The sequence below is a fragment of the Salvelinus alpinus genome, chromosome 5, assembly GCF_045679555.1.
Source record: "Salvelinus alpinus chromosome 5, SLU_Salpinus.1, whole genome shotgun sequence".
Classification (NCBI taxonomy): domain Eukaryota; kingdom Metazoa; phylum Chordata; class Actinopteri; order Salmoniformes; family Salmonidae; genus Salvelinus; species Salvelinus alpinus.
Genome location: NC_092090.1, coordinates 60286736 through 60310606, shown reverse-complemented (window position 1 = coordinate 60310606; position 23871 = coordinate 60286736). Strand labels below are relative to the sequence as shown.

The 23871-nt window shown below is 43.9% G+C and overlaps 1 long non-coding RNA gene across 1 annotated transcript; it reads left to right on the top strand.

The window, feature by feature from the left end:
* Positions 1–15466: 15466 nt before the first annotated feature.
* On the top strand, positions 15467–23534 carry LOC139575214 (uncharacterized). The gene is made up of 3 exons (XR_011674918.1): positions 15467–15701; positions 22331–22514; positions 23218–23534. It is a non-coding gene; the product is annotated as an uncharacterized lncRNA (long non-coding RNA).
* The last annotated feature ends 337 nt before the right edge of the window (positions 23535–23871 follow it).

The following is a 23871-nucleotide window of genomic DNA, read 5'->3' as shown; positions in this document are numbered from 1 at the left end:
AGTCCTGTGTCATGCCAACAGTAAAGCATCCTGAGACCATTCATGTGTGGGGTTGCTTCTCAGCCAAGGGAGTGGGCTCACTCCCAATTTTGCCTAAAAACACAGCCATGAATAAAGAATGGTACCAACACATCCTCCGAGAGCAACTTCTCCCAACCATCCAGGAACAGTTTGGTGACGAACAATGCCTTTTCAAGCATGATGGAGCACCTTGCCATAAGGCAAAAGTGATACCTAAGTGGCTCGGGGAACAAAACATCGATATTTTGGGTCCATGGCCAGGAAACTCCCCCAGACCTTAATCCCATTGAGAACCTGTGGTCAATCCTCAAGGGGCAGATGGACAAACAAAAACCCACAAATTCTGACAAACTCCAAGCATTGATTATGCAAGAATGGGCTGCCATCAGTCAGGATGTGGCCCAGAAGTTAATTGACATCCTGCCAGGGTGGATTGCAGAGGTCTTGAAAAAGAAGGGTCAACACTGCAAATATTGACTCTTTGCATCAACTTCATGTAATTGTCAATAAAAGCCTTTGACACTTATGAAATGCTTGTAATTATACTTCAGTATTCCATAGTAACATCTGACAAAAATATCTAAAGACACTGAGGCAGCAGACTTTGTGAAAATTAATATTTGTGTCATTCTCAAAACTTTTGGCCACGACTGTACATTGATTAATTCAGCTTATGCTACACAAAGATAAATAACATACAATTTTTTGTATTTATCCAATCAGTTTGACTTATTGCATCCATTACTGAATGGTTGTTCCAGTTTCATGGATTTATCTTTCTGAACCTGGCAGTTTGTTACGCTCGTCGTTTGAATGAGGAGACCAAGGTGCAGCGTGGTAGGCGAACATCTTACTTTTATTAAAATGAACACCAAAAAACACCAAAATACAAAACGAACGTAAAGTTCTGCAAGCTACACAGCAACTATACAAAATCAAGATCCCACAAACTAAGGTGGAAAAAAGGCTGCCTAAGTATGATCCCCAATCAGAGACAACGATAGACAGCTGCCTCTGATTGGGAACCATACCAGGCCAACATAGATTGCCCACCCTAGTCACACCCTGACCTAACCAAATAGAGAATAAAAAGGTTCTCTATGGTCAGGGCGTGACACAGTTATTCTGAATGCAGATTGTGGGTGAAAAAAGTTCACATTTTTGAATATCCCCACTCTGGCTGGATTCCAATAGGAATTAAACATCACTTTGCAAGCCAGCATAATGTGATTTAATGCACGTAGTGTCTCATGACCATCTTTTACAGGTCACCGAAATAAAATAAAATAAAATTGTATTACTCGCATGCGCCGAATACAACATTAGAGTGAAATGCTTACTTACGAGCCCCTAACCAACAATACAGTTAAAAAAAATACAGATAAGAATAAGAAATAAAAGTAACAATTAATTAAAGAGCAAGCAGTAAAATAACAATAGCGATACTATATACAGGGGGGTACCGGTACAGGTTCAATGTGTGGGGGCACCGGTTAGTTGAGGTAATATGTACATACACGTAGAGTTATTAAAGCGACTATGCAAAGATGATAACAACAGAGAGTAGCAGCGGTGTGAAAGGGTGGGGGGGGGGGGGGCAATGCAAATAGTCTGGGTAGCCATTTGGTTAAGTGTTCAGGAGTCTTATGGCTTGGGGGTAGAAGCTGTTCAGAAGCATCTTGGACTTAAACTTGGCACTCGGGTACCACTTGCCGTAGCAGAGAGAACAGTCTATGACTAGGGTGGCCGGAGTCTTTGACAATTTTTAGGGCCTTCCTCTGACACCGCCTGGTATAGAGGTCCTGGATGGCAGGAAGCTTCGCCCCAGTGATGTACTGGGTTGTTCACAATATCCTCTGAAGTGCCTTGTGGTCGGAGGCCGAGCAGTTGCCATACCAGGCAGTGATGCAACCAGTCAGGATGCTCTCGATGGTGCAGCTGTAGAACCTTTTGAGGATCTGAGGACCCATGCCAAATCTTTTCAGTCTCCTGAGGGGGAATCGGTTTTGTCGTGCCCTCTTCATGACTGTCTTGGTGTTCTTGGATCATGTTAGTTTGTTGGTGACGTGGACACCAAGGAACATGAAGCTCTCAACCTGCTCCACTGCAGCCCCGTCGATGAGAATGGGGGCGTGCTCTGTCCTCTTTTTCCTGTAGTCCACAATCATCTCGTTTGTCTTTATCACGTTGAGGGAGATGTTGTTGTCCTGGCACCACACGGACAGGTCTCTGACCTCCTCCCTATAGGCTGTCTCGTTGTTGCCGGTGATCAGGACTACAACTGTGATCAGGCAAACCATCGGTTAACTTAATGATGGTGTTGGAGTCGTGCCTGGCCGTGCAGTCGTGAGTGAACAGGGAGTACAGGAGGGGACTGAGCCCACACCACTGAGGGGCACCTGTGTTGAGGATCAGCGTGGTGGATGTGTTGTTACCAACCCTTGCCACCTGGAGGTGGCCCGTCAGGAAGTCCAGGATCCAGTTGCAGAGGGAGGTGTTTAGCTTATTGATGAGCTTTGAGGGCACTATGGTGTTGAACGCTGAGCTGTAGTCAATGAATAGCATTCTCACATAGGTGTTCCTTTTGTCCAGGTGAGAAAGGGCAGTGTGGAGTGCAATAGAGATTGCATAATCTGTGGCCAAAACACAGCGAAGCCTGGTCACCAACAAAAACACAACGAAGCCTGGTCACCAGCAAAAACACAATGAAGGCACCAGCAAAAACACCGGGAAGGCTGGTCTCCAGCAAAAGGCTGGTCGGGGCTATTAGTCGTGTCTCATAAGAGCAGCCTATAGTCAATACCTGTTACCATACATCTGATTCTGTGGTCATTCATGCATACTGTAACGTAAGCGCTGGGCCAAATGAGATGAATGTCTGTGTGTGTGGATGCTGGCAGCCTGCTGCCTCCTGTTCCAACTCTACTCCTCCTATCTGTCTAGCAGATGACGGCCTGAGATTAGATTACAAACACAGTACATTTTGTTAATTCACTAGCCATATCAGTGACAATGCTAATTTGAGCGGCATCTCATCTCCTTCTCCTCTTGTGTAGGGAATTTGACCAGCTTCAAAATTGAAAGTTACTATTAAGAGAGTTAGGCAAAACTATGATATTTCTGTGTTTGGATACAGTGTGGTTTCCTGCAGGCAAGGGAAACAGCAACCAGCAATGATGGAGTTATATCAGAAGGAGTCTGTGCGGTGGATGAGAAGACACAGCCAGAGTCTCCTTCAGGATCTCTTCTACAAGGGGGTTCAAGCTGGGGACAGAGACACACCTGTAAGTGCATATATCAAGAGGGTGGAAAAATGTGTCTTGGTATTTATCTTAATAAGTGCTAGAGGCGTCACTACAGACCCTGGTTCGATTCCAGGCTGTATCACAACCGGCCGTGATTGGGAGTCCCATAGGGTGGCGCACAATTTGGCCCAGCATCATCTGGGTTAGGGTTACCTAGTCATAAGTCAGACAATTTTTCCAGTTTTGAATGTGCATGTCTGAAGGATTCAAATCCAGTCTACCGTAAGGAGTGTAAGGACATATAACCAAAACATGTCAAAACACTTAAAATAATCAAACATCCTTTCCACACTAATTATAGTCAAAATACTCACTCTGGTCTCTTTGTTTGTTTCAGCTTTCACCATAACAGGTTGTGACATAATTTTTCACAGCTTAATAAACCAGTGGCACACCCAGGGGTAGGCGGGACGGGACATGTCTACCTCCCTGCCATCACAGCCAAGGCCTCCAGTCTGGCTTCAGTCAGAGGCTCTCTGAGCGCTTCCTGCCCTTATCTGTACAGCAAACGCAGAGGATCCATCTCTTCCATAGGCTCACAGAGAACTGCAGACTATAACAAGAACAAACAGGTAACTTTAGTTTATTTAGTAAAGATTCTCTTAACCCTATTTCGTGAACTGCATTGTTGGTTAAGGTCTTGTAAGTAAGCATTTCACCTGTTGTATTCGGCGCATATGACAAATAAAATTTGATTTGATAACTAATCTGACTGACTCATAACTGAGATACTGAGATGCATTCAAGCAAATATGAGAAAATGTTATCTCTTTTCGATCACATCTCACCTCGGTCCGCTGTACCAGAGTAACCTAAAGGCATTGAAGGAGGCCAAGCGATCCAATGTCACCGTGACGATGACCTACCTGGGGTCACTTGGTCACCTGGGGTCTGCAGGGTCACAGCAGGACGAGCTGAAAGTGCTCCAGCAGATCTGTGGAGGAGAGAACATCTGTGTCTTCAAGGGCTTGGTACAACCAGGAGGTAGGTCTCCTTAAATCCATACAGGGCTCTAAATTTACTTTTAAAAGTTAGAAGCACAAAATAGTATTTAGCACAATTTTTTTGTTGTTGATTTAAATTGATTATACAGCCTAGGCCCAAGCTTACATTAGTAGCTATCCAGGAGTCCCCCTTCTTCCAGTGCCGTCAAGTTACCAGGTATCACCCCATTCATAGACGCTAACTAATTTAGCGCCTCTTGACGATAGTATCTTCTTTACCAGGGGAGTTTTGTTAGGAGCCCCGACTCTCGGTCTGAAAGTTAACACACATTGCTAACACACACTTTAACATTTCCATTTTTTTTTTTTACCTTTATTTAACTAGGCAAGAACAAATTCTTATTTACGATGACGGCCTACCAAAAGGCAAAGGCCTCCTGTGGGGATGGGGGCTGGGATTAAAAATACAAATAAATTAAATAAGAGTATAGGACAACACACACATCACGGCAAGAGAGACAGCACAACACTACATAAAGAGAGACCTAAGACGACAAAATAGCATGGCAGCAACACATGACAACACAGCATGGTAGCAACACAACATGACAACAACATGGTAGCAACACAACATGGCAGCAGCACAACATGGTAGCAGCACAAAACAGGGTATAAACATTGTTGGGCACAGACAACAGCACAAAGATAAAACTGTCCAGTTTGAGTGTTTGTTGCAGCTCTTTCCAGTCGCTAGCTGTTACGACCCAGGGATGTGTGTGCTTTGGGGACCTTTAACAGAATGTGACTGGCAGAACGGGTGTTGTATGTAGAGAATGAGGGCTGCAGTAGATGTCTCAGGCAGGGGGGAGTGAGGCCTAAGATGGTTTTATAAATAAGCAACAACCAGTGGGTCTTGCGAAGGGTATACAGAGATGACCAGTTTACAGAGAGTATAGAGTGCAGTGATGTGTCCTATAAGGAGCATTGGTGGCAAATCTGATGGCCGAATGGTAAAGAATATCTAGCCGCTCAAGAGCACCCTTACCTGCCGATCTATAAATTACGTCTCCATAATCTAGCATGGGTAGGATGGTCATCTGAATCAGGGTTAGTTTGGCAGCTGGGGTGAAAGAGAAGCAATAGAGGAAACCAAGTCTAGATTTAACTTTAGCCTGCAGCTTTGATATGTGCTGAGAGAAGGACAGTGTACCATCTAGCCATACTGCCAAGTACTTGTATGAGGTGACTACCTCAAGCTCTAAACCCTCAGAGGTAGTAATCACACCTGTGGGGAGATGGGCATGCTTCTTACCAAACAACATGACCTTTGTTTTGGAGGTGTTCAGAACAAGGTTAAGGGCAGAGAAAGCTTGTTGGACACTAAGAAAGCTTTGTTGTAGAGTGCTTAACACCAAATCTGGGGAAGGGACGGTTGAGTATAAGACTGTATCATATGCATATAAATGGATGAGAGAGGTTCCTACTGCCTGAGCTATGTTGTTGAAGTAAATTGAGAAGAGCGTGGGGCCAAGGATCGAGCCTTGGGGTACACACCCTTGGTGACCGGCAGTGGCTGAGACCACAGATGTTCTGACTTTATACACTGCACTCTTTGAGAGGTAGTTAGCAAACCAGGCCAAAGACCCCTCAGAGACACCAATACTCCTTAGCCAGTTCACAAGAATGAAATGGTCTACCATATCAAAAGCTTTGGCCAAGTCAATAAAAATAGCAGCACAACATTGCTTAGAATCAAGGACAATGGTGACATCATTGAGGACCTTTAAGGTTGCAGTGACACATCCATAACCTGAGTGGAAACCAGATTGCATACCAGAGAGAATACTATAGACATCAAGAAAGCCAGTAAGTTGATTATTGACAAGTTTTTCCAACCCTTTTGATTAACAGGGCAAAGTAGAAATAGGCCAATAACAGTTAGGATCAGCTTGATCTCCCCCTTTAAATAAAGGACTAACCGTGGCTGCCTTCCAGGCAATGCGAACGTCTCCAGAGAGGAGATACAGGTTAAAAAGGTCAGAGATATGCTTGGCGATTATAGGGGCAGCAAACTTAAAGAAGAAAGGGTCTAAACCAGGGTCTAAACCCAGATGTTTTTTTGTAGTCAAGTTTAAGGAGCTTATTTAGCACCTCGGTCTCTGTGACCGCCTGCAGGGAGAAACTTTGTAGCGGGGCAGGGGAAAAGAGGGAGGAACATCACGGCTAGTTGCATTAGAAGCTGTGGGAGATGAGGAATTGTTGGACGGGCAAGGAGGCATGGCTGAGTCAAGTAGGAATCCTGACTTAATGAAGTGGTGATTAAAGAGCTCAGCCATGTGCTTCTTGTCGGTAACAACCACATCATCAACTTTAAGGGACATGGGCAATTATTCTCCATGTCTTTCACCGTTTTCCAGAACTTCTTGGGGTTAGACCCACAGAGAGAGAACTGTTCCTTAAAGTAACTAACTTTGGCCTTCGGATAGCCTGAGTGCACTTATTTCTCATTTTCCTGAATGAGAGCCAGTCAGCCTGAGTATGCGTGTGCCGAGCCTTTCGCCAAATGTAATTCTTGAGGTGGAGTAACTCTGCAAGATCACGGTCGAACCAGGGGCTGAACCTGTTTTTAATTCTCATTTTCTTTATGGGGCGTGTTTGTTAACAATATCACTGAAGATATAAAAAAGAAGGTCCAAGCTTCTTCGACAGAGGGGATCAAGCTGATTGTATACCAGTTTACAGAGGCCAGGTCATGAAGGAAGGCTTGCTCATTAAAGTTTTTTAGCAAGCGTCTATGACAAAGCGTCTAGGATGTTTCATTGAGCAGTCATTACGAACACAGGCTGTAAAACAGTGATCTCTAAGGTCATTACAGAAAACAGAGAAAGATTTAGGGAGTCCCATTGCTTAATTAAGTACTTGGTCAGGTGGTTTAGGTATGTCCCAGTTTATGTCACCTAGCAGGACAAATTCATTGTAAGGGGCCAGGAGAGAGCTTAGGGCAGGTACTTTAGGGTACAGGCCGGTGCTGATGGAGGACGATAACACCCTGCAACTGTCAACAAAGAGCTATTTGAAAGTTTAATGCTTAAAACCAGCAAATCAAATTGTTTTAGGACAGTCTTGGTGGAGACAACCAAGCACTGAAGGTGATCCTTGGTAAAGATTACCACTCCCCCACCTTTGGAAGATCTGTCTTGCCGAAAAAGGTTATAGCCAGAAAGGTTAACACCAATTTTCAACACACTATTTCTTAACCACGTCTCAGTAATGACCAACACATCTGGATTGGAGCTGTGAACCCACACTTTCAATGTATCCATTTTAGAAAACCCAGGCTTTCACGAGAGCAGAAATCAGTGAAACAGATATCAGAGCACGTCAGAATTGGGGCTAGTAACAGTAATGGGCTAGGGTGTTCATGCACATTTCCAGATATCATTAACAGTAATGCAATCAAAGCACGGCAGAGGACAGGGAGAGCTCTGCAGTGTTGATTTATGACATTTGAATGGGCATTAGATGGCAACGGGATCATATTATACAGCAATTTCATCAGGTAACATGAATACTAAGCCGGCGAGAGGTGGTTAGAATATGATGGGGGGCCAAAAGTCTGTGTAACCAATAGGATGCTCTCGATGGTGCAGCTGTCGAGGGGGGTCAATGTAAATAGTCCGGGTGTCCATTTGATTAACTGTTCAGAAGTCTTATGGCTTGGGGGTAGAAGCTGTTAAGGAGAATTTTGGTCCTAGACTTGGCTCTCCAGTACCGCTTGCCGTGAGGTAGCAGAGAGAACAGTCTATGATTAGGGTGGCTGGAATCTTTGACAATTTTTAGTGCTTTCCTCTGACACCACCTACAGTAGTATATAGGTCCTGGATGTCAGAAGCTTGGCCTCAGTGATGTACTGGGCCGTACACACTACCCTCTGTAGCGCCTTATGGTCATATGCCGAGCAGTAGCCATACCAGGTGGTGATGCAACCGGTCAGGATGCTCTCGATGGTGCAGCTGTATAACTTTTTGAGGATCTGGGGACCCATGCCAAATCTTTTCAGTCTCCTGAAGGGGAAAAGGTGTTGTCGTACCCTCTTCACAACTGTCTTGGTGTGTTTGGACCATGATAGTTCGTTGGTGATGTGGACACCAAGGAATTTGAAGCTCTCAACCTACTCCACTACAGCCCCGTCGATGAGAATGGGGGCATGCTCGGCCCTCCTTTTCCTGTAGTCCATGATCATTTCCTTTGTCTTGATCACGTTGAGGGATAAGTTGTTATCCAGACTGCCAGGTGTCTGACATTCTCCCTATAGGCTATCTCATCGTTGTCGACAGCAAATTTAATGATAGTGTTAGTGTTAGTGTTAATGATAGTGTTGGAGTCGTGCTTGGCCACCCAGTCGTGTTCACCCGTTAGTGAACCCGTTAGTGTTCACCCAGTCATGGGTGAACAGGGAGTACAGGAGGGAGTACAGGAGGGGACTAAGCACGCACCCCCGAGGGGCCCCTGTGTTGGTTTTAGTGCTAGTCATTTAGGCAGGTTACCGTCGCTGTCTTGGGCACAGGGACTATGGTGGTCTGTTTGAAACATGTAGGTATCACAGACTCGGTCAGGGAGAGGTTGAAAATGCCAGTGAAGACACTTGCTAGTTGGTCAGTGCATGCGTACACGTCCTGGTAATCCGTCTGGCCCTGTGGCTTTGTGAATGTTGACCTGTTTAAACGTCTTGCTCACATCGGCTACGGAGAGCGTGATCACACAGTCGTCCGGAACAGCTGGTGCTGTCATGCATGCTTCAGTATTGCTTGCCTCGAAAAGGCATTTAGCCCATTTGGTAGGCTTGCGTCACTGGGCAGCTCATGGCTGAGTTTCCCTTTGTAGTCCATAATAGTTTGCATGCCCTGCCACATCCGACGAGCATCAGAGCCGGTGTAGTAGGATTCAATCCTAGTCCTATATTGAGGCTTTGTCTGTTTGATGGTTTGTCTGAGGGCATCGCGGGATTTCTGGATTAGTGTCCCGCTCCTTAAAAACGGCAGCTCTCGCCTTTAGCTCGGTGCGGATGTTGCCTGTAATCCATGGCCTCTGGTTGTGATATGTACGTACGTTCACAGTGGGAATGATGTCGTCAATGCACTTATTGATGAAGCCGGTGACTGGGGTGGTATACTCCTCAATGACATTGGATGAATTCCGGAACATATTCCAGTCTGTGCTAGCAAAAGAGTCCTGTAGCCTAGCATCCGCGTCATCTGACCTCTTCCGTATTGAACGAGTCACTGGTACTTCCTGCTTTAGTTGTTGCTTGTAAGCAGGAATCAGGAGGATAGAATTAAGGTCAGATTTGCCTAATGGAGGGCGAGGGAGAGCTTTGTACGCGTCTCTGTATGTGGAGTAAAGGTAGTTGAGCATTTTTGGTTGCTCATGTGACATGCTGGTAGAAATGAGGTAAAACGGATTTAAGTTTGCCTGCATTAAAGTCCCTGGCCACTAGGAGCGTCGCTTCTGGATCAGCATTTTCTTAGTGCCAGCGTCGGTTTGTGGTGGTAAATAGACGGCTACGAAAAATATAGATGAAAACCTTCTTGGTAGATAGTGTGGTCTACAGCTTATCATGAGGTACTCTAACTCAGGCGAGCAATATCTCGAGACCTTAATATTAGACATCACGCACCAGCTGTTATTGACAAATAGACACACACCCCCACCCATCGTCTTACCGGACGTACCTGTTTTGTCCTGCCGATGCACGGAAAACCCAGGCAACTGTATATTATCCGTGTCTACGTTCAGCCACGACTCTGTTAAATATAAGATATTACAGTTTTTAATGTCACGTTGGTAGGATAGTCCTGAGCGGAGCTCATACAGTTTATTCTCCAGTGATTTCAAGTTGGCCAATATACCTACGAATTCTCACAAGGCACCCTGAGCTCCGCCCCTTGTATTTCTTTATTTTCTTCATGCGAATGACAGGGATTTGGGCTTTTGAGAGTAGCTTTATATCCTTTGTGTCAGACTCATTACAGAAAAAATATTAGTCCAGTTTGAGGTGAGTAATCGCTGTTCTTATCCAGAAGCTCTTTTCATTCAAAAGACACGGTAGCATCAACATTAGCATCAGCATCAACATTATGTTGACACACAAAATAGCACAATAGTTTAAGAGCCTGTAAGCGGCAGCCATCCCCCCTGGTGCCATTCTTTAACGATTTACCTTTGATCAGTGCTTGGGGGTCTTGGTGTGTGTGTGAGTCATTTTGGCAGTTGGGATTGTTCACTGTGTGTTCATACAGTACTGTCCGGTACCAGCAACCAATGCAATATAATCTCTCATTCTGTTAAACCGACTAGCCTCGCCCTCGGGGCTACAGTCATTCAAATCATTATTACATTAAGAGCATTTCTTTTGCAGTATTCTTTTTGAATTCTGTGCTTTGTTTACGTGAAATGGGGAGTACGTTTTGTTTCAACTCCCGGAGACAGTATAGACCTGAGAGAGAAAATCATAGGTGCTCAATGCATTGGTTTTAGTGCTAGTCATTTAGGCAGGTTACCGTCGCTGTCTTGGGCACAGGGACTATGGTGGTCTGTTTGAAACATGTAGGTATCACAGACTCGGTCAGGGAGAGGTTGAAAATGCCAGTGAAGACACTTGCTAGTTGGTCAGTGCATGCGTACACGTCCTGGTAATCCGTCTGGCCCTGTGGCTTTGTGAATGTTGACCTGTTTAAACGTCTTGCTCACATCGGCTACGGAGAGCGTGATCACACAGTCGTCCGGAACAGCTGGTGCTGTCATGCATGCTTCAGTATTGCTTGCCTCGAAAAGGCATTTAGCCCATTTGGTAGGCTTGCGTCACTGGGCAGCTCATGGCTGAGTTTCCCTTTGTAGTCCATAATAGTTTGCATGCCCTGCCACATCCGACGAGCATCAGAGCCGGTGTAGTAGGATTCAATCCTAGTCCTATATTGAGGCTTTGTCTGTTTGATGGTTTGTCTGAGGGCATCGCGGGATTTCTGGATTAGTGTCCCGCTCCTTAAAAACGGCAGCTCTCGCCTTTAGCTCGGTGCGGATGTTGCCTGTAATCCATGGCCTCTGGTTGTGATATGTACGTACGTTCACAGTGGGAATGATGTCGTCAATGCACTTATTGATGAAGCCGGTGACTGGGGTGGTATACTCCTCAATGACATTGGATGAATTCCGGAACATATTCCAGTCTGTGCTAGCAAAAGAGTCCTGTAGCCTAGCATCCGCGTCATCTGACCTCTTCCGTATTGAACGAGTCACTGGTACTTCCTGCTTTAGTTGTTGCTTGTAAGCAGGAATCAGGAGGATAGAATTAAGGTCAGATTTGCCTAATGGAGGGCGAGGGAGAGCTTTGTACGCGTCTCTGTATGTGGAGTAAAGGTAGTTGAGCATTTTTGGTTGCTCATGTGACATGCTGGTAGAAATGAGGTAAAACGGATTTAAGTTTGCCTGCATTAAAGTCCCTGGCCACTAGGAGCGTCGCTTCTGGATCAGCATTTTCTTAGTGCCAGCGTCGGTTTGTGGTGGTAAATAGACGGCTACGAAAAATATAGATGAAAACCTTCTTGGTAGATAGTGTGGTCTACAGCTTATCATGAGGTACTCTAACTCAGGCGAGCAATATCTCGAGACCTTAATATTAGACATCACGCACCAGCTGTTATTGACAAATAGACACACACCCCCACCCATCGTCTTACCGGACGTACCTGTTTTGTCCTGCCGATGCACGGAAAACCCAGGCAACTGTATATTATCCGTGTCTACGTTCAGCCACGACTCTGTTAAATATAAGATATTACAGTTTTTAATGTCACGTTGGTAGGATAGTCCTGAGCGGAGCTCATACAGTTTATTCTCCAGTGATTTCAAGTTGGCCAATATACCTACGAATTCTCACAAGGCACCCTGAGCTCCGCCCCTTGTATTTCTTTATTTTCTTCATGCGAATGACAGGGATTTGGGCTTTTGAGAGTAGCTTTATATCCTTTGTGTCAGACTCATTACAGAAAAAATATTAGTCCAGTTTGAGGTGAGTAATCGCTGTTCTTATCCAGAAGCTCTTTTCATTCAAAAGACACGGTAGCATCAACATTAGCATCAGCATCAACATTATGTTGACACACAAAATAGCACAATAGTTTAAGAGCCTGTAAGCGGCAGCCATCCCCCCTGGTGCCATTCTTTAACGATTTACCTTTGATCAGTGCTTGGGGGTCTTGGTGTGTGTGTGAGTCATTTTGGCAGTTGGGATTGTTCACTGTGTGTTCATACAGTACTGTCCGGTACCAGCAACCAATGCAATATAATCTCTCATTCTGTTAAACCGACTAGCCTCGCCCTCGGGGCTACAGTCATTCAAATCATTATTACATTAAGAGCATTTCTTTTGCAGTATTCTTTTTGAATTCTGTGCTTTGTTTACGTGAAATGGGGAGTACGTTTTGTTTCAACTCCCGGAGACAGTATAGACCTGAGAGAGAAAATCATAGGTGCTCAATGCATTTCATACAGACAAGCTTTTGTGTTGTTTTAGATGTGAAACAAACTACTAACCGGGATGGTATTCTGTTCTAGCATTAGCCAGCCCAGACTATGCTGCAGGATATCTAATGCTAAAACAGACTGCCATTTTTGCTGTTAAACCACTTTAAGCACGTTTTAGCCTATGCTGCTGTGTGATCTCAGGATGCATGTTGTGTGCAGCACTGACACGTACACGACTCTTCTGTTGATTTAAGTATCAACACAGTGACTTGGTATTTGTCTGGTGATTATCTGCTCATGTACTTACTCCTCTATTTGCCCAACTCTTGTCTTGCAGCTGGTCCCAATTTGCTCCCTATCACTACGCTCTTGGTCCTAACCAGTATGTGGACCTGACCCTTGGATGTCTGCAGATCTGTAAGGTGGACCCTCCACCACTACACTGCTTATACCTTTTCAAAGCCTTCAGATCCGCAGACATCAATGGGTTAGGGCCAAGGGAGGGGGCTATGGAGCACATTGCGACCAACTGTTGCTCTGAGCAAGTCCTCACTAACTATCTGATCTAGTTTCACACAATTCAGCTGTCACACCGGGTCATTTTAATGTGAATTTGTTTATTCCTCAACTGTGGAAAATGTGAAAAGCCCTGCAACATCACCTCTCAAGTTTGTTAATACCAATAAAGGTTTTGAATTTACCTGATGCGCTGGAGTGCTAATTTTGTGTGTTTACCATTCACTGCTTTCTGAAAACCAACTGCTCCCTGTCCTTGTAGTGCCTCTCCATCCTTTCATGGAAGTTTGTGTCAATTGCAGGTGTATGCTACAACTCTTTAAATGTGATAAAGAATATATTTTCCCCTATGGCTGCTCTATGGCAAGGTCACAGCACATTCTCAACTGGTGGACCGCTGGTCGTAATCCCGACCCAGAATGGGTAAAACAAGGACTGCGGGTCACAACAAAAAATGTTTTTTTTTGGGGGGGGGGGGGGCATTCGGTCGGGTTTTGACTCCTGGTATCATATGAACACACATAAGCCATGGAAAATGTCTTGAATTGCATGAAATTAGCTTTAACTGGTACATTTTCCCTTCGCTCCATGGCCTAATGTGTAGAATTGCAGAAAATGAGCCATGATGTTTTTTTTCTCTCTCTGCCAACAAATCAACTCATTCATTGAATCAGATGGCTCATTCATCACAAAACCGACTGTTATTGCCAACTACTTGAATGATTTATTCTTTGGCAAGATTAGAAAACTTTGACATGCCAGCAACAAACGCTGACACTACACATCCACGTACAGCTGACCAAATTATGAAAGACAAGATTTGTAATTTTGACTTCCATAAAGTGAGCGTGGAAGAAGTGAAAACATGATTGGTGTCTATCTACAATGACAAGCCACCGGGGTCTGACAACTTGGATGGAAAATTAGAGGATAATAGCGGATGATATTGCCACTCCTATTTGCCATATCTTCAATTTATTAGAAAGTGTGTGCCCTCAGGCTTGGAGGGAAGCAAAAGTCATTCCGCTACCTTAGAATAGTAAACCCCCCTTTTCTAGCTCAAATAGCCGACCAATCAGCCTTTTACCAACCCTTAGTAAATTGCCATTGGCTCATAACAGGGCAGCACGTCTGGCCCTTGGATGAACACAGAGAGCAAACATTAATTATCTGCATGTTAATGTTTCCTGGCTCAAAGTGGAGCAGAGATTGACTTCATCACTACTTGTATTTGTGAGAGTTATTGACATGTTGAAAGCACCGAGCTGTCTGTTTAAACGACTAGTACACAGTACTACATAGAGCCATGACTACATGGAACTCTATTCCACACTGGGTAACTGATGCAAGCAGTAGAATCAGATTTAAAAAACAGATTAAAGTACACTTTATGGAATAGCAGGGACTGTGAAGCAAACACAAAAACATAGGAGCAGACATGCATACACACACGATAACGTACGCACTATTCTCACATGGATTTTGTATTCTACATACTGTATGTGGTAGTGGAGTAGGGGCCTGAGAGAGCACACTTAGTGTGTTGTAAAATCTGTTAAGAATGTAATGTTTATGGGGATCCATAATAAATACAAATACAACTCAGAGTTTATTAGTCACATGCACAGGGTCGCAGATGTAATTAGAGGGTACAGTGAAATTCTTATATTCCAAGCCTCAACAGTGCAGGTCAAAGAGATGTGAGTGAAACAATAATAATAGTAATAATACTAAGTAAAAAATAGAATGGAAAAAATATAAAACGGCATATACTGGATATATATATATATATATATATATATATATATATATATATATATATACAGTGCATTCGGAAAGTATTCAGATCCTTTGACTTTTTCCACATTTTGTTAAGTTACAGCCTTATTCTAAAATGGATTAAATTCTTCTTTTTTTTTTTTTTTTTTTAAATGTTGAATTAGAAATAAAAAACAGAAATACCTTATTTACATAGGTATTAAGACCCTTTGCTATGAAACTCGAAATTGAGCTCAGGTGCATCCTGTTTCCATTGATCATCCTTGAGATGTTTCTACAACTTGATTGGAGTCCATCTGTAGTAAATTCAACTGATTGAACATGATTTGGAAAGGCACACACCTGTCTATAAAAGGCCCCACAGTTGACAGTGCAGGTCAGAGCAAAAAGCCACGAGGTCGAACAAATTGTCCGTAGAGCGCCGAGACAGGACTGTATCGAGGCACAGATCCGGGAAGGGTAAAAAATAAAAATCTGCAGCATTGAAGGACCCCCAGAACACAGCGGCCTCATCTTTCTTAAATGAAAGAAGTTTGGAACCACCAAGAATCTTCCTAGAGATGGCCGTGCGGACAAACTGAGCAATGAGGGGAGAAGGGCCTTTGTCGGGGAGGTGAGTTTGCCAAAAGAAACCTAAAGGACTCTCAGAACATGACAAACACGATTCTCTGGTCTGTTGAAACATAATCGCAAAAGTGTTTTCTAATGACCAATTAACCTTTTTAAAATTATAAACTTGGATTAGCTAACACAACGTGCCATTGGAACACAGGAGTGATGGTTGCTGGTAATGGGCCTCTGTACACCTATGTAGATATTCCATTAAAAATCAGCCTTTTCCATTTACAACATTAACAATGTCTACACTGTATTTCTGATCAATTTGGTGTTATTTTAAAGGACAAAAGATGTGCTTTTCTTTAAAAAACAAGGACATTTCTAAGTGACCCCAAACTGTTGGATGGTAGTGTATATAAACTCAGCAAAAAAATAAACGTCCCTTTTTCAGGACCCTGTCTTTCAAAGATAATTCGTAAAAATCCAAATAAGTTCACAGATCTTCATTGTAAAGGATTTAAACACTGTTTCCCATGCTTGTTCAATGAACCATAAACAATTAATGAACGTGCACCTGTGGAACGGTCGTTAAGACACAAACAGCTTACAGACGGTAGGCAATTAAGATCACAGTTCGGAAAACTTAGGACACTAAAGAGGCCTTTCTACTGACACTGGAAAAACACCAAAAGAAAGATGCCCAGGTTCCCTGCTCATCTGCGTGAATGTGCCTTAGGCATGCTGCAAGGAGGCATGAGGACTGCCAGGGCAATAAATTGCAATGTCCATACTGTGAGACGTCTAAGACAGCGCTACAGGGAGACAGGATGGACAGCTGATCGTCCTCGCAGTGGCAGACCACATGTAACAACACCTGCACAGGATCGGTACATCCGAACATCACACCTGTGGGACATGTACAGGATGGCAACAACAGCTGCCTGAGTTACACCAGGAACGCACAATCACTCCATCAGTGCTCAGACTGTCCGCAATAGGCTGAGAGGCTGGACTGAGTGCTTGTTGTAAGGCAGATCCTTATCAGACATCACCGGCAACATCGCCTATGGGCACAAACCCACCGTCGCTGGACCAGACAGGACTGGCAAAAAGTGCTCTTCACTGACAAGTCGTGGTTTTGTCTCACCAAGGGTGATGGTCGGATTCGCGTTTATCGTCGAAGGAATGAGCGTTACACCGAGGCCTGTACTCTGGAGCGGTATCGATTTTGAGATGGAGGGTCCGTCATGGTCTGAGGTGGTGTGTCACAGCATCGTCGGACTGAGCTTGTTGTCATTGCAGGCAATCTCAACGCTGTGAGTTCCAGGGAAGTCATCCTCCTCCCTCATGCGTTACCCTTCCTGCAGGCTCATCCTGACATGACCCTCCAGCATGACAATGCCACCAGCCATACTGCTCGTTCTGTGCGTGATTTCCTGCAAGACAGGAATGTCAGTGTTCTGCCATGGCCAGCGACGAGCCCGGATCTCAATCCCAGTGAGCACGTCTGGGACCGGTTGGATCGGAGTGCGAAGGCTAGGGCCATTCCCCCCCCAGAAATGTCCGGGAACTTGCAGGGGCCTTGGTGGAAGAGTGGGGTAACATCTCACAGCAAGAACTGGCAAATCTGGTGCAGTCCATGAGGAGGAGATGCACTGCAGTACCTAATGCAGCTGGTGGCCACACCAGATACTGACTGTTACTTTTGATTTTGACCCCCCACTTTGTTCAGCGACACATTATTCCATTTATGTTAGTCACATGTCTGTGGAACTTGTTCAGTTTATGTCTCAGTTGTTGAATCTTATGTTCATACAGATATTTACACATGTTAAGTTTGCTGAAAATAAATGCAGTTGACAGTGAGAGGACGTTTCTTTTTTGGCTGAGTTCATAAGCGTCCGGATTAGTGTCCCGCTCCTTGAGGCAGCTCTAGCCTTTACCTCGGTGCGGATGTTGCCTGTTATCCATGGCTTCTGCTTAGGAAATGTACGTACGGTCACTGTGGGTACGACGACATCGTCTATGCACTTATTGATGAAGCTGGTGACTGAGGTGGTCTACTTCTCAATGCCATTAGATGAATCTCAGAACATATTCCAGTCTGTGCTTGCAAAACAGTCCTGTAGCGTAGCATCAGCGTCATCTGACCACTTCCGTATTGAGCGAGTAACTGGTACTTCCTGCTTTGGTTGGGATTTGTTGTTATTCAACATTGGTCGACTAGTTGTCATGCATTTTTTGAGAAATATTGCACCAAACATTTTAATGTAAAATTGCGCGACTAAGACCTCCTTGGCAAAAATATCAAAATTAATGACAGATTTCGTGATTTATCTTAGATTGATTTTAATTATTTTGAGAAAGTGCTACTAAGTATGTTAAGGTGTCTCAAGAGGTACAAACAGTAATATTGCCACTTCTTTTTCAAGCTAAACTCTTTTGAAATGTGAAGCCATCGGCACGCATGGCCCAGACATTTGAGGGGGCTGAGCAGTCGAACCATGGGGACATGCCTTCCTGTTCGGAGGGGGCAGTGTATCGAACCTTGCTATATGAGCCACATTACAATTCCTACCAAGTGGGTTAACTCTATTGGCGCAATGCATACGGTGTTTGCCTTTCATGCCAGATACCTGGGTTTGCTTCCCTGTCCCACCGTTTGCTATAAAACTCTTCCCATCTGCACACACAGGACTGAATCTTTTGCATTTATCACAGTGGATGGGCTTGGGCATAAGTGTCTCACAAAGCCAAAATATACACTACATGACCATAAGAATGTGGACACCTGCTCGTCGAGCATCTCATTCCAAAACCATAGGCATTAATATGGAGTTGGTTCACCGTTTGCTGCTATAACAGCCTCCACTCTTCTGGGAAGGCTTTCCACTAGATGTTGGAACATTTCTGCAGGGACTTCCTTCCATTCGCCCACAAGAGCATCAGTGAGGTCAGGTGAACAGGAATGGCTCAGTCTGCGTTCCTATTCATCCCAAAGGTGTTCGATGGGGTTGAAGTCAGGGCTCTGTGCAGGCCAGTCAAGTTCTTCCACACCGATCTCGACAAACCCTTTCTGTATGGACCTCTTCTTTTGCACGGGGCATTGTCATGCTGAAACAGGAAGGGGCCTTCCCCAAACTGTTGCCACAAAGTTGGAAGCACAGAATCGTCTAGAATGTCATTGTATGCTGTAGCGTTAAGATTTACCTTCACTGGAACTAAGGGCCTAGCATGAAAAACAGCCCCAGACCATTATTCCTCCTCCACCAAACTTTACAGTTGGCACTATGCATTTGGACAGGTAGCGTTCTTCTGGAATCCACCAAACCCAGATTTGTCCGTCGGACTGCCAGATGGTGAAACATGATTCATCATTCCAGAGAACGAGTTTCCACTACTCCAGAGTCCAATGGCAGTGAGCTTTTCACCACTTTAGCTGATGCTTGCCATTGCGCATTTTAGTTTTGTGTGCGGCTACTCAGCCATGGAAACCCATTTCATGAAGCTCCCGACGAACAGTTCTTGTGCTGATGTTGCTTCCAGAGGAAGTTTGGAACTCGGTAGTGAGTGTTGCAACTGAGGACAGACGGTTTTTACATGTTACACGAGCTTGTGTGGCCAACCGCTTCGCGGCTGAGCTGTTGTGGCTCAGTTCACAATAACAGCACTTACAGTTGACCGGGGCAGCTCTAGCAGGGCAGAACTTTGACGGGCTGACTTGTTGGAAAGGTGGCATCCTATGACCTGTCCACGTTGAAAGGCACTGAGCTCTTCAGCAAGGCCATTCTACTGCCAATGTTTGTCTGTGGAGATTGCTTGGTTGTGAGCTCGATTTGTCAACAATGGGTGTGGCTGAAATAGCCCGAATCCACTAATTTGAAGGGGTGTCCACGCTGACACAAACAAAATATGGTCATTTCTTGTTATTCTCACTGATTTTTCTTGAGACTAAAAAAAGATCTTCCATGTAACTCCATTGGTCCAAAACCCTCACTCCAACTTAAAAACTATCCAGAACCAGGCTTGGTTTTACTAGATTCCACCGTAACGCTACTTTTGTTTCCGTTCTCATTCTCACGCTCATCTTTTCCATCAACTTTCAAATAGAGCATTTTTACTTCAGCCATATAATGGTGTACGCCACCTACTGTACAGGTGGATAATAAAGATCCCAAAAGGAAAACATGTGGGATAATATTTTAATTTTATTCATATTACATTAAAAGAAATAAACATTCCATACAAACTATCAATATCAACATTTTAATTAAACTAAATCAGCCTGCTTTTCTGTTCTAATCAGGTCCCTACACAGACTAAGAAGGATCCTGTGATGGCGGGACATTTCCTGGTGACAGTAGTCCTTGTAGTGCTTCTGCCGTTAAGTCTTGGAGACCCAAAAACTTCTGCAGATATGATGTCCAACTTCTTGGAATTCTTGAACACTTGTGCAGTACAATTAATAACTGTGGCTAAGTAAAATTCTTGCCACCAACAAAATGTTGAATATTTGGGGCATACAATCATCGAAGCTCTGCAGATTTTATTGTGAGGATACAGAATCAATAGACCATTTATTTTGGTATTGCCCTCAGGTAGCCTGTTTCTGGTCTCAGTTTCAGGAATGGCTGAAAATGCATAACATTGATCTAAAATTGACCCTAGATATAGTACTGTTGGGAGATCTGGAGAGACCGGGTCAGTCAATTCCTAATATACTAATACTCTTAGTAAAAGTATTTATCTTGGTCTGTGGATTCTATTCGATTAGATATATTGAAATTGTATGTTGAAAGATAAAGAGTTGAAAGATATATGGTGCATAGAAATCTGAAGAGGGTGGCCAGCAGAGCTAGGTGGGATGGGTTGAGGGAAGCTGAGGGTTGGGATGTGGAATTGTGGAGTGGCTGGGCGGGGGATAGAATGACCGTCAAAGATAAAAGTATCAAATTAAGTCACAATAAAACATAACAAAAAGTAAGTTTGAATGACACTGAGGGGCAGTGTTTTTACAGCTAATGCTGGTTTGCCTGTGGCTGATGCCTTGCAGGTGTTTGTACACATGCTCATACACACACTCTCATTCCAATGCACAAATTGTGCACACACACATGTAAACAGTGCCATACATGCACTCAAACATATTCAGTCGGCCTTGCTGTTATGATTTTTGTTGTCCTTGATGTATTTTGTTTTTTGCATTGTTTTCTGTTTTCATTTGTCTTTCTCTCTTTTGTTCATTTTATTGGTTATTGGGGGGGAGTCTTGGGGGTGAGGAATGGATTTATTATTTTTTTAATCTTATTTTCTCATGGGGTGGGGGGACTGTGGAAGGCGTCTCGGATTGTTGAGGGGCAGCTCTTGGGGAACTGTAGGGTGGATCTTGGAGGGCTGGCAGTTGGGAGTTTGGGCCAGTGGCTGATGGATCACTTGTTCGGGTCCCCGTTTTTGGCCTTGTGGGGGATCTATCGACGTGCCCTTGAGCGGGGCGTTAGCCCTGGTTGCTTCTGTGTGTCGCTCTGGATTGGAGTCTGTTGGATGACTCACTCTCCTTTTGCTCTATATATACACATGATTTGAGACCTTTTTTGTTCCATTCTTGGACTTCACTATTGTCCACAAATTTTTCTGGCTAACTGTATTCAACTTGCTTTCAACTAAAAAATACTTTTGCTTCCGCCATCTCCCCGTGCCACCTATCACCCCAAAGAACGGTGTTGCAGTTCGGAAAGTGGAGGCTTTTATATATTTCAAAATGGCATCCTGTTGGTCAGACTTTTTTTCCCGTTTTTACCATTCACATCATGTTTTGTTTTCTATTCCCATTGTGATTGGTCCCTGAATCTAGGCCAGTTTGAAATATATAAACCCTCCAGTTCTTGGTCTGTAACACCTTGAGTTGATGATGATGGCTGATGCTCCAGTTGCTGAATTCCCTCTTCACTCTTTCAGGTGAGGTGAAATAATACAAAGTATCGACTTGCTCGCAATGTGCGCTGCTCAAATTATACAAATGTAACAACTCGTAGAATTTTGCCATTATCTGGGTGAATATTTGTTAGGCGCCACAGTGCTACCAAATCAATCAAATATATTTATGTGCCTGTACAGAAAACCAGCCTAAAACCCCAAACAGCAAGCAATGTAGATGTAGAAGCACGGTGGCTATGAAAAACTCCATAGAAGGGCATGAACCTTGGAGGGGAACCAGGCTCTGAAGGGTGGCCAGTAGTGTTCCACATCATTACCAAATCAAAATTCCTAATCACAACAAAAATAGTTAGGAGCATATGCGACCAAAATGGTGTTGATTTTTTATTTTTGGGGCGTTTCAACTTAGCTTCAACAAAACGTCCTTTTCCACACTGCTTCTCTGTATGTGGAGTTCTCCCTATAGGGCTGCATCTCAATTATTTTGGGGAAAAAGTGCGTCCTGTAGATGACACAGCCCTTAATCTTCAATCCAGGTGCACTGTGGCTTACCCTGTTCTCATACTCCAGCCTCTCTGTGAGCTGTTTCTATGTGTGTCTCAGGGGATTGGGAATAAAGGGGGTGAGGGGAGAAAACAATGTCTTACGGGAGAACCAAGGTAAAGTTTGTAGCATGTAAACTTTGAACTAATCCTCATATATCCTCACCTCTTAACTCCCCTGTTCTGTCTCCTGTGTCCCCTCCTGCAGAGCAGTTCCAGTGGGTCTCCCAGAGGCACCGGGGTTACCCCTTTAGCGGCACCATGTATGTGAACAGCCTCATCGCTGCTCGGATCAGCTCCTGCTGTGAGTACCGCTATGCCCTGGGCTTCCAGCAGGGCAAGAAGAGCTGCTTCAGACTCACCTGGCTGGCTGGAGGGATGCCCTGCTATAGGTGAGCATTCAACCCATAGATAGACAATATGTTGATATTATATATATATATATATGATTCAACCTCTCAGATGATGGAGTAAGACTACAAATTAATATGTCAGCTCAACTTCTTCACTTACAAATTATTGTCAGTTTAGGTAAGCATGCAACCTAGTTTAAGCTTTATAGCCATTTGTTGGCTTTTCTGTTTGATTTCTCAAACAATAAACACACACAAAACCAATCAATCAATAAATAGTCAGTAAAAATTGCTTATATATGATGGGCTATTTCCGCTTAAAGGGATACTTCGGGATTTTGCCATACCAGCAGATACCCATAGACTTCCAGTCATTGCGCTAACACTATTTAGCATTGGCTCGCAAACCTACCTCTAACTTCCTTCATACAGAGACATAAAAATGGTATCCACTAGTTCATCTGACTCTGGGGAAGTAGATAAAGAGCCTCATTGCCAAAAACCCTTAAGTATCACTTTATCCTCTAGCCTACACATCAATGTCACCGTTAACCAAAGCCATGGCTATAACAATGTTTTATGTTTACTATAAAAACCTGAATACAGACTGACAGAAAGCAAGAAGATCCATGCCCGTGTCTTATGGCAGTGAGCAATGACTTCACCCACTGTGTTCCTATTGACCGACCTACAGCGGAAATATTACAAGTCACGTTCAAAATTTATTTTTCATTCTTTTCAGATGTACAAGTTTCCGAAACAAATACAGCTCCTACCAGCAGCTGAACAATGGCACACAAGAGAACCTCAGTCTGCCTCCAGACCAAAACCCTGGCAATGGTATAAAGCATGGAAATAAAGGGCTGTCTCAAAGACATCAACTTTCCTACTCATTCATCAACAATTCCTGTTTTTAATGTTCTGCATGGTCATCATTTCAGAAACAAACCCGCTGCCTCTCAGAAGTCTCTGTTTTAGCATACTGTAGGCTATTTAAGAAACAAAGCACAGCAAACATTTTGAAAGTTATTTATTAAATAAATGACACATTCAATTGCATTATTTATTTTATTGTTCTAATAGCATGCGATGTGTATGAATGGATTGAATATCTTGTCCCCCTAAGTTTTTTTTTTTTCATCGCTTTGATACTACTTTACAAGTATGTGCTGAATTTTGAAAACTCGTACAAAACCATTTTGGCATGGCGAATCCAAGCCTGACATACAGTAGGTCTGGATTGAAATCATTGCATGCCTCTATGGCCTAAAGGAGGGTGGTACGCTCATGAGGATAGCAATCATGCATCTTCCACCTCTATTGTACTTGTGAAAATAGTACCAAAGCGATAAAAGAAAACTGTATTTGTTACACACTGTATGTTTACAGTACATTG